This window comes from Haliotis asinina, chromosome 12 (genome assembly GCF_037392515.1).
Source record: "Haliotis asinina isolate JCU_RB_2024 chromosome 12, JCU_Hal_asi_v2, whole genome shotgun sequence".
NCBI lineage: Eukaryota > Metazoa > Mollusca > Gastropoda > Lepetellida > Haliotidae > Haliotis > Haliotis asinina.
Genome location: NC_090291.1, coordinates 10,101,010 through 10,113,992, shown reverse-complemented (window position 1 = coordinate 10,113,992; position 12,983 = coordinate 10,101,010).

Here is a 12,983-nt window from a genome sequence, read left to right as displayed (position 1 = left end):
AAGCACTAGTGCCATCTGTAAATGTGTAAGGGTTTCACGTTGTCAGGAAATCTTCTACCATCTTCCACTCCCCAGATAACCGGGTTTGTCATGATAACCTCAACACGTGAAGCACTAGTGCCATCTGTAAATGTGTAAGGGTTTCACGTTGTCAGGAAATCTTCTACCATCTTCCACTCCCCAGATAAACGGGTTTGTCATGATAACCTCAACACGTGAAGCACTAGTGCCATCTGTAAATGTGTAAGGGTTTCACGTTGTCAGGAAATCTTCTACCATCTTCCACTCAACAGATAAACGGGTTTGTCATGATAACCTCTCATATAACGATCATGACCGAAAATCCAAACATGGAAGGTACGAACCATTACATATTGCCGGTATTATTCACCGTGCAAACACAATACAACGAATTCCAAAACTATGTAATGTAATTTAAATGCAACAAATAACCCTCTGTCATTCATAAGAATACAACCCAATGCCTAGATAAAGCATACAATTCATATGTCTCCAACAGCAATCATATGTAATTCAAAAAGAATGTCATCTTATTCAAAACAACGTTATTCAAATACCAAACAACGATTCTATCTCATTCTTAAGTATCTCTGTCAAACGAAAACAATCTCATGCCACTCATAAGACTCGACTGAAGTCCACGGCAACATAACGACACACACAGAGGTCTAGAATTCGACTTCTTTTAAATATATGACACAGGGTAGTAATGACTCTTGATTACCCTTCGAAACAGATCCCGTGGCAAAACTTGAAAAGTAGTCTTGAAAATGTTGTAAATGAACCAATGCAAATCCATGATGGTACCCGGATATCTCGGTAATGTAAGCATGACCTGCGTATCCACAACTCACACAATGAAAATCCCCCTTCATGAAGCTCTAGTGAATGTGGTTGTTGCCTGCTGTGACAATAACAGACATTTTGTTTTGACACATATTTATTGAGATTGATGATCAATGGCGATGGGTAAAAGCTGACTAGCTCAGATGGACCTCTATCTAATAACATGTCTACACACAGTAATGTGTGTTTAGATTCTGAAGTAAAAACAGAATTATAGTTATAGGAAAACAGATATGCACCTTCATGGGAACATAAACATACAGTTATGACTGAGTGGGTATGATTTTAAGCCGCTTTTAGCAACATTCCAGTAACATCACGCCGGGAGACAACAGAAAAGGAATTCACGCATTGAACATATGTGGGAAACCAAACCCGCGACTCCAACGATTGAACGTCTTACCTCCACGTATATATCAACATATTATTCTTGAATATACCCATACATACACAAGTGCACACGTGCACACTTGCATGTACAACACAACACAAGAAGACAACACAAGAACGCAATACAACATAAGGTATAAAAAAGCTTTCACGGTGGAGGTAGTGTTTGTATAAACGTATAATTCATAATTATAGTGCGTTATCGGTTCATAATTCAACGCAGTGTAATCAGTAGTATATCTAACCGCATTGACATTATGAATAGAGCTTCTGGTAACTTGATTCTTCAAGTACTGTTTCAAGCGATACAGGCACATCTTGATAGCTAATTGGAGCGCGATCAATGCATAAATGGAGTAATGAGAGCAAGACAAACTAACTGCTGATCAGTTTCCTGTCAGCTTAGACAATGACGGTCATGAAGCTGCAGTTGCAGTCACGAATACACGTGGGAAGATCGATAAATCCTCAAGGTAATGATGGGCACACTTGCCATGCAGTTAGGGCCTTCTACTCATTATAATGTTAGATCGTGATATTGGGGAGGTGAACAAGACTGGAAAATGAAAAAAAAATCTTCTGATTTTAAAATGATTTAGACAAAATTCCACGATAAACTGAACCTGCATTTTATGTTTTAGTAACTCGGTAAAAATCAATTGTGGAAGACCTGTGGTATTAGATTAGCCAATACCAAAAAGGCAATAATAAAAATAAATGCTTGTTCAAATTCAATCACTACGGATGCTGTGAAGTTGGTTGAAATGGTTAACGTGACAGTCCCAGAGAAAGGGCTGAAATAGTTCATAGATTCAGAATTCTTTCACCTAAGCAAGAGAGCGTACTTTTCATAAGAGAATTGGTAGGACTCAATTTACTCAAGGAAACTAGACATGGTTTCTCCTTTTATCTCGACGGAAATAACTCTTCTTCCGAAACGAAATTTTCGGAGATGTTTTTCATCACTGGGAGTTTGTTTTCGAGACCAATTGATTTCCTTGCTGCAACAGATCGTCCTAATGTCAATTAAAGGTAACAGAGGCTTCAGTTTTATAGTCTATGCGTCTCTCGGCATTGAGGTAGCAGATCAATTCGGCCTCGAGAAACAAACACAGAAGAAACATTAAGGTCAATTTTCGAGTAAAATGCCATTGATTACACATTGATATCGTTTCTTGTGATTTGTAGAAGTGCTGCTGGTTCCATGTGCTACTTCTGAGACAATATTTGCCCGTGGTTTTAATAATATTTAAACATCATATGTTTTGTGAAATACCTATGCATAAACATTATGGCATTATAATTAAGGACTGAAAATTGGTTTCATGCGAAGGGGAGGGGTGGGGTGTTAGATTGTCTCCTCACTAGGCCATCAGATCGCATGTGACGATGCTGTTTAGTAGTGGTCATAAGCAACCAATGCAAGAGACGACAAATGAGATGGGGTTGTTAGACGTCTTGATCTGATTGACACACGTCATTGTATCCCAAATGCGGAGATGGGTACTCATGATGTTGGTCATTAGATTATCGGTTCCAGTCTCGATTATGTTCAGACCGCTGCCGCACAGCTGGAACAACGTTACGTGCAGCTTTGAACAACAAACATACAAATGCTAAGAAATTAAATTGGTCATATAATAGGATTTTATTGGTTTCTTAAATTTCAATTCAGTATTATTCCGTCTAAATAAAGACTTTATGAAAAGGGTTTTAGACAAGTCTTTGACATCGTGGCCTGCAAATCCATCTTGCCACCGTCTGTGAAACATACGGAAGGTCCGGGTTTGATTCCATAAGCCTGTACAATATGTGAAACCGTGATATTGCTGGAATATTGCTAAAAGGGGCGTAAAAGTACACTCACACACCCACAAAAACACATAGGATGCAAGAGCCTTTAATCTTAACCGGAATCGCACTGGGGTTGTTCCTTAAGAAAAAGACAAGATCTGGACAAGCCATTAGCAGATCCTGGCACGTTATAAGGGACGAAACACCACACAAGACATTTTCGCCGTACACTCTACAGAGAATCACACTGCCGTAGACTACGTCTTTAACGCGGTCCTTTTTCGTTCATTGATCTAAACTTGTGAACATTGAGAAGATTGGCTCTTGTCAGGATGACTAAAGACGTTTCCACTACAGACAACAGAATGTCGTAAAGTTTAATCTAAAAACTACATTTACATGATCATACTTCAGATTACACGTACAAATATGAGATCTTTCATTTTCTGGAAAGGCAACATATTTCATGCTGGCAAAGCCAAGGTTTCTCCTCCACTAGAGTTTTTCTGAGCACTATTGCTGTTTTACGGTTGTGTTTACATTCAAGACATCGCTTTGATGTCGTCCATATTGTCAGGGGATTAAATAAATGATCGCTAGTTGAAATAAATAACCAAGTTTTACTGTCGAAATGTGCCAAATCAAAAGGAAAATGTAATGAAAATCATCTCAACGTTGTCGCAATGAGAACGGATGGTATTTTCAAATTTGATAGTTGAAAGTTGCATTTCACTTAATAATTGTCTATTTTATCATGATTAAAAAATATGTGAAGAGAGCAGAAAGCAAAAAGAGACTACACAATATCACTGATCTTACAAGACGTTTTAAGACGGAACGTTTCAAAGTGACAGTGGGAAGTAAAGTTGTATTTGAAACAAGTTTATTACATTTAATTAAATCGTGAATCGGATCAGTTTTAGAAAAAAAACTGCAAAATTTCAAACTTGGGAAAAGCGGCAATTGAGGAACAAAGGAATTGAATCATGTCATATACTTTGTATAGACATAAGATGTACTGATCAAATTAACATTACCAAATCTATTTATGGTAACAATCACATAACATGTTTGTGTTTTGCACACGTAGCAATATTCTTTGAATACAAAATGGTATTAAGAAAGAAGTCAAGTGTAATATGTTACATCTGGAATTACACTTTCTCAGTAAAGTAGAGATTCTAGTCTTTTTGTTGGGTTGAGCCCCAACAAGGATGCGAACTCACACCCTAGAGTCAGGCAGTTAATCGCCAGTCATCTAACCCACTCAGCCTCTGCACTTTCCACAAACATGGATACCTGGGAGTCCGGGTGGGACTGAACCTAACAAAAGTTCTACAATCTTTACTTAACTGAGAAAGTGTAAGTCCAATTATAACACGTGTTATCAATAATTTTGGAGCATAATTATGACTGTGATCGTGTTTGTGATATTCCGAAACCCCATCACACCCTTGAGACGGCATGCGTCACAATTGTGGGCTGCTGTTGTAAATATTCAAGCTTATATGTTCTGGACATTCATCAAGTTCAATTTGCAAACAGTACATAATTGTTTGGGTGAATTTGATTTCACGCCGCTGATAGCAGTTGGCAGCCAGAGTACAGCGAGCAACGTCGTCACTAATTGCGTCCATATGGTAAATTAAACACGGACGCATGATGCACTTGAACACCCCACTCTCCCCAAATGGTTGTTGACGAAGACACCACTACGAACAAAATGTCTGTTGAGAAGAAGCTCGCAAAGAACCATCCTATTTACTTAGACTCATTTGATTAAATACGTCAGTTTCGTTACATCAACTGATACAATACAAAACATTAAAGTTCCCATAAAGTTATACTAATTAGAAGTTTTCCATGAACCTAACTCACACGACCCAGGTCAGTACATTCAACCAATTCTGTCACGTGAGCGAAGTACATTGATAAACACTTCACGAGAATTGCTAACGAGAGTAGAAACACACATTACACCAAGTCACCTTTTCTGAATTTTCTTCTGGTCAAATCTTGTGCCTTGTGTTTTCGAAGTATGTCGCACAGAAATAACCTTATATCTGTTTTTATTTGTTTCAGAATATGATCTACGTACTTCCGTGGAAGAGTTCAAAACTTAACACAATTAATTATTTGAAATCATGATATCATGATATCATAGTCCCTTTGTTTGCCTTTGTGTTTGACTGTTTAAATTTGGTGTAAAAGAAACAATATTCGAGATTCATGAAGGCGACCCATAAATAACTGGATCTGTATCAGACAGTTGATATTGTAATCAATGATCCTCTCCTTGGCTATGGTGACACACAGACAGCCAGTCACCAACCGTGATCACCCGATCAATTTCCTTCCCTTTGTCGACAAGAATTGGGTACTACCAACGGGTGTACACATAAGTACAGTCACCTAACTGTTGATACCTACATTGTACCACAAACACAAAGTGTAGGTATGGATTGAGTAGACATATGTAAACAACAGCTGGTTCTGATGAGACACTGGAAGACAAAACTTTCTTTACAAACTGAGAAAGAATGTTCAAGGAGCATAAGTTCCAAACCTTCTGCTTGAACAACACTTAAATGTTAAAATGACTTGAATCCTTTCTAACAGTATATCCAAATGCCTATTAGATGGTTACAATTGATTGTTTTTATTAATGTATCATGGGAAAGTCATACAGTCATTAATTTTGCAAGATGGAATATTGGGATTTTTTTGAGAATATGGTACCTGGAATTCACTGATTAGACTTTGGAAAAATACAAACAATAAGCGACATCTCTTACATGCAATCTGGATTGACAATATTGCCCACCATATCCTTTTCTACCTGCAATAGGTATATCTACTTCGTGACGATTTTGTCAATTGACTCCTGTTAGCATCACAAACAAACCTGTGTACGCACATCGCATGCTAGTCAGAAAATATTGTGACTTTTTATCAGGAGCTATGCCGTGATTCTCTGGAACTGTTTGATTCAAATTTACATTTCCCATCTCCTCTAAAGCCCATTGAGTATACATGTTAAGAATCGTTTGCCACTTCAGCTTCGCGTAAATCATGTTCTCTTTATGGCCCAGGATTGGTGACAATTGCCTCGAAAGTCTGTCCTTTGAGGTATTCGTAATCAAGAGAAGTGCGACAGACTTCGGCTTGACGTTTCAAAGTGATACATTCACTGTTTGCCCTTTCTTACTCCCTACAAAGCTGTCTTCCTCTGAAGTCTTATTTAACACTATTGGCTTGACGTAATCGAACTAACGAAAATAACCAGACATAAATATTCATAAGACCGTATCAATCGTCTCCATGCTAAGACTTCCCATTAGCCGAACAATCAACACTGCTGCCCCGCGCCAAGGGGGTCGGACAACCATATTTCATATTGCTTTTAAATTGTCTTCATAAAAAAGAATTCGATATGGCTTTGGTGAATAATGAGAAGCTGAGACTAATGTCGTTACATGCTGCTGTTGAGAATTGTGCGAACATATTTTGAGTGGTCGCAATACCTCGATGCCCAATCTTCTTGTGAGGGAGTGTACTTTTATAAAATACTCTTAAGCAGATGATGTGTAACGATCGAGGTGCATGTGTCAATTGTTATGTTACACAATTTGAATTGGAACGTGAGAACATTTGCCTCACTGACGGAGGCTCAAAGCGCGTGAATTTCTCTGAGAGTAGAGTCCCGAAATGTTTGATCACACCATTATGTGATTGCTGGCTACTTCTCCAGATAATGGAATGCGGTTGACTTTACTTAGACTTGACGTCGTAGATGTCATGAATTAATGTTGCTCTTGCGTTGAACCAATAAGCGTCACCTTGATATATTGTTTGTAAGCATAATTTTTCATTTGGATCTGTGTGAATCTGCTCTCTGTCTCTCTGTGTGTGTCTCTCTATTTTCTCTTGCAATAATAGTGGCAGGTTACTATTTTATTGACATTAAATGTGTGCTATAGTTTCCCTATCGAGTAAGACTTGATTATGAACGGTAGTGCACATCCTACGTGGGCTGTCAGTAACGAAATAGTTTCATCGGGCTGTATAAGAAATTCAGCTTACGTCAGGTGACTGAGCTGCAGCGCATTCCCACGTCGACAAACAGAAAAAATGACCCCATCAGTAAAACTGCCATGTTTGCACTCCTGGATCATCGTTTTAATTTAGGATCTAGTGCGCTTGCTGAAATTTGGTTCATTTGTCTTCATATCTGATGTGCATATCTCACTTCTAAAACATTTCTTTTGACGACTCTCCATGTTTTACGAGATAAAAATACCAACACTTAAAGTCAGTGCTAACGTACAAATGGAAAAGTGAAATTTTTGGAGATATGTTTTTTTAAGTTCCAAACGTCAGTCACAAGGGCATAATCATGAAGTAGACACAACCAGAATTTAAACCCCTAGAATGAAAGCATGTCAGTGTCACTGATAATTCAGAAATACACGTGGGCAATCACTGAGCCGTCCCATGCTGTCAAAACAATTTCAGAAACGTTCACCCCATCTTTAGTGAAACCTCGTAGAACACACATGATATATCCCACTGAAGTGTTTTACGATCAGATGAGCTTATACATGTTTATGTCGTTTTCTGTTTCTTTAAATGTAAACTGTCAGGTTTCCTCTTGTGTCCACATTGAGACTCCAAGTCTCTAGCACCAAGTCTCTAGCAAACATGATGCTTGTTTTATCATGTTTTATCATGAAACTGGCAACCAAGAAAGTTGTTCAGGGTGATCACGTGACATCGTACACCAACAACACAACATGTTTTGACAGTCACATCAAATGTTTTATAATTGCGAGTAAGACACAAAAGAAAGTATTGTATTAATAGAAGAAAAGTGTACGTATCAAAGCAGTTACGAAACATATTCTCTCTCAAATATGGATCTCAGAACGTTCCCAACCTTGCCCTTTAGATTATTAAACGGTACCGGTCATTTATGCATTTCGATTCTTGGTGGCACATAGCTCTGAATCCTGTAGACAGCGCTGGGATTCAATGACGAATCCGCCTACATGGTATTGACATTCTTCTCTCACATGAATTCTGGGACAGAATTGTTGAAGTGATGTACTTCTTTATTCCGTGTGACTGATATTGCCGATGAAGGTTCAGATGTCTCCTGACAGTATTCATTCCACGAGCGGCCATGAGGGAACTGGAAACGTTTTCCATAGTGCGTGGGTGGTAACCTGTTGCTCGTCATCTCGGATTAATGTAACATACAGTTAACTATATCCAGGGAAGGAGAGACTCACAGATATCCCTTGTTGTATTTAGGAACAGAACAGATCCTCAGATTATCTGCTTACGTTGGCTCCTGGAAAGAGTCATCGCCAGGTACTAATGCGAGGAGAGGTTCTGTACCTATGTTTTCCAATTTGATAGGATTCTAGGACGAAAGTTAATATCCGGGTATAAGCACATTCAAATCTTCCTGATCAAAATAGCTTGTTGCGATAGTTCCATGACATATCCTAAGATTCACGGGTATCCATTTTAAGGACTTCTAGGTATAATACGTTTTCAACATATGTCATATTTGGGATTTCACTTTCTTAGTAAAGTACAAATTCTAGTACTTTTTTCGGTTGAGTCCCATCCGGGTCCCAACCCGCACCCTCAGAGTCAGGCACCTAATCGCCAGCACACAAAGTCAGCCGCCTAGCCAGCTCAGCCACCGCGACTTCCACTGGTTGTTGAAATAACTGTAGATCTGTTCGTAATTCTGATTGTAAGGGATCCATGAAGTAAGGTATACTGGAATCTTTAAACCAGAGGTACTTGGGTATAATTCATTTCATGGAATCCTTACAAGACATAGTGCGAAAGTACCGAACAAAGGATCTAGAATTACACCACCCATTCCAGTTTTCCCTACTTGTACGGATGATGTAAGGATTCTAGAACGTGACAGAGCAGAACATGACAGGGAAAACATGTACATCCCAATAAATCGCCCCCTGTACATGTAAGAAAGCAATAAAAGAAGAGTCCCAAGAGGTCTTATCGACTATGGATTCTTGAACCGATTTGATATAGATGTAGCCCTTCTTGGTTGGATTGCGAGACAGCATACATACCCATGAACCCTCCAATAAAGGATTACTTGACAGAATATACTACCCATCATATGTTTTGACTCACTTGAAGCACTCACTATATGTTATGCACATACATATGGCTACATCGATGATGAATTTCTCCATGGACTTGGGACAACCGACTGCAGATGAACTGCACGAGGAACATTCATCAAAGGCATGTGCAAATTACTTGCATGGCAGCTGTTGGTGTAAAGTCTTGTGTACAATTCGACAATTGTCGCTGCATCGATCTACGCAATCGGAAACCGATGACATGAGTCAACAAAGTCAGCGAGCCTGACCACCCGATCCCGTTAGTCGCCTTCTACGACAAGCGTGGTCGCCTTTTATGGCAAGCGTTGGTTGCTAAAGGCCTATTCTACTCCGGGACCTTCACGGGTAGGAGAAGAACATGTTCGTACATGAGTAGTGTATTTAGTATATTCCTATAAAATGTTGCCACCGACATGTTAAAGTAACTATGTGCCTCCTGCATTTAACCTTAAATATGTTATTGTACATGCTGGACAAGTTTATCTATGGCAACAAAATAATTTAAAAAACCCTGACATTCCACAAAAATACAATCAAGGGTTTTCTGTATCAATGCATAAAGATTTTACCGAATCAAAATGCAACAGCATGTGCAAATTACGTTTTTCTATCACCGATGTCCTTTGAAAAAGCCAAACAGTTCTCTTTCCACGTGGGTCCTGATTTAATTAGACATCTATGTACCTCTTTATTAAATTTAGATTCCATTATAGTAAGGCCGGTTTGAGTAGTGTCCCGGATGTTCGAGGGACGCTACAGCCAACATCATCGCCTTCATCTTCAGCTTAAATCCCCAGACGGCTAAATCAAATTTAAGTTAAGATGTGCGTTCGCAAAAGTGTGCTTTAGGTATAGAAGAGTTTTTATTGCCAGCCGTCCCAAGAGCCAAAGTCACATATACGTGCTCCAGCCTGGTAGTGTTCACTACTTTGAAAAGTGCCAACATATTTTCAGTTATTTAATTTTTGTATATTCATGGTGTACATTTAAAGATCGGTGTTCAAAATGTGTTTCGACACACGAACTCTTAAAAGTTACAGGTGTTTGTATAGTAGTTTTTGAGCACATAATCATTAAAGCTTTAAAGGTCACATGCAACCAAAAAATAAACATACTCAAAACGCAATTATCACTTATTCCTGACATATAATATACATTGCTGCTTGTAAAAAGCAAATAAACAAAATTATAAGCGTACAATCACGATTCCAAAGTGGAATAATCTGTATTTGGGCTTACTTCCCTTGAAACGAACCCCTCGGGAGACCGAACCCAGTCATAGCGGGTGAGTGCGCACTCGGGTGTAACGACGGCTTCCGATTGGCTAGTTCATTTGCTGATACACTGAGGGCTCAGAAAGATGATCTGTTTGATGGGCATTTCAGAAGTACGGCGATTCACAAGAATGTAAGATTCTTTATGGATAACAACTCTTTTATTGTAATTAATGCGTCGTTTCAGTATGGATTCAAATAGCGTTGTCATATACATTAGAAAAAGCTGTTGCCCATAAAGAATGTATATAGAGATGTTGGGTTTTATAAATACGTGTTCTATGAATTGGCCTTCGATCCAATAAGAAATCATCTCAGTAGAGATGATATGGTGAACTACTGCGTGGCTGGAAACAGTCATTCGTCCGAGTACAAAGCAGGACTTGAAACTGACATGAGTTTGCACCAGTTTCCGTCAGATCCAGTCATCCGAGAAAAATGGATGTAGTTTGTTTGCAACCCACAGACATAAAAACATGTCATGTGTACATGTATCACACCTGCCTAATTACATAATGTGGCAGAAGGAGGACTCATGTGCACGAGTCATAAATCAATTTATTTTGCTTGTGGCGTATAGCCTGATTAGGTGTTAAGTTCAAATTGCACGTGGTCAATGATGGAAGCTGTGTATTGCATAGCAGACAAGGAGGCAGACATATAGGTGTCAGTAAACCAGACATTGAGCTTTCTCTGTGACAGAGGTTGCTTACCACAATCAACATTTTTTTATGTAACGAGTAGATTATTTACTTGTTTGTGTACACAACCAAGATTAGACTACTGTTCACGACCTCATACTTCGGGCATGCGCACTGTTTCAAGCCCCACGACCCTATTCACTGCGCATGTGTTATGAGCGCAGCACAGATGTTGAAACCACTTTTTCCCCCCAGCGCTCGGGGAAATTTAGTGAAACGTTTGAACTCCGATTTCACGGGGTTTTTTTCATCGCGTTTTTCCTTCTTTATAGGTTGAATTGGCATTTTTGATGATTTGTTTCGGTAGGTGCATACAGAAATGTATCAGAATCTGCAAAGTTGTGTTTTACGTTTGATGTGACCTTTAAACAACATTCCGTAGACATTCTATTGTAGTATTAGAACAGCAGTGATGATAGTGCTCAATGTCAGTTTACATTAAATTATTTGATATGACATTGCCTCTCTGTATATCATACAATTCAGAAACATCCCCCCTCTCATAATCACAAATGTCATGTCACGCACGTGTCTATCATTAAAGCTATTTCACCATTTCTTTCACGTACCCTGAACATGTTTGAACTATCAAAAATTAAAAAAAAAAGTTCCTTTAAAGTGGATCTTCTGATCTCCATGTCAGATGGTTATGCTTCGATATTCTTCATAAGGAAACTTTAACGGTAAAAAACCCGAACGTTGAATAAAGCAGATGAATGTCGTCAATATGGCGTGAGTATATTATCTCATCTGAAATAGCAACTGTCCGGAACTTTCCCGGCGTGATGATTAGGTTTAATTTAGAAGACTTCCATTTGTGAGGTTCAATGATACTCCTTGATCTGTGCTGTCTACTGCACCTAAACTCCTCTAATACGCTCATACTGAAATCATAGTTTTATTTGAATGATATATAACGCATGCAGTGTCATCAAAAGAGTGCTGTATGCACCAAATGCAATGGTCTTCAAAACAGTCTGAAGGTCAATATATGGCTTCGTTAAATCTTTTTATTTCAAGTGTTTTTTCCCCCTGAAATTAACCATTTTCAAAACTGGAAGTTTAAAAGAAGTTATTTTGAATGCTTTCAAACCAAATTATTAGTTACTGAATATGCATGCATTATAAAGCTCACTATTTAAAAGTTCTCATATTACCTTAATCGCTGTAAGATGGACTTAGCAAACATGACACAAAAGCAACTACAAGAGACAAAACCATATTTCCGCATCCATTCTAAAAGCACAATTCTTTTTCCGATTGGATGATATATCAAGCTCTTGTTTACTGATGACTATCAAGATCAATAGCGATGGTACCAGTGTTCTCGAAAAGAGAACAGCGCATCCTGCCTCACATCAAGTAACAAATGATATTAACAAGGGAGAGAAATAAAAAGACAATGATGACGATGCAAAAGAGTGAGATACATGTAACTGGAACAGCGAATTTGTAAAAATAGTGAAAGTGTGTTTTTTGTTCTTTTGGTGAACAGTCTGCCAGTTGGATTTGCAAAAATGTGTGTGATGGGGGAGGGAAGCCCAAGGTAATGGTTGGTCGTGGAACCCTTGTTCACTTGGGACGAAACTAGTAAATATTAAAATGTTAATTGTCATACTGTCCGGCGAACGAGACTAACTTAAGAGTGAGCGAGTGAGTTCTACGCCGTTTATAGCAATATTCCATCAAAATAATTGAGGGGAAACGGTTATGGTCACTACACATTGTACCCACTCCCCGAGTGTTATTTCAAAGCAGCATAAAGCAATACACAGTCACAAAAC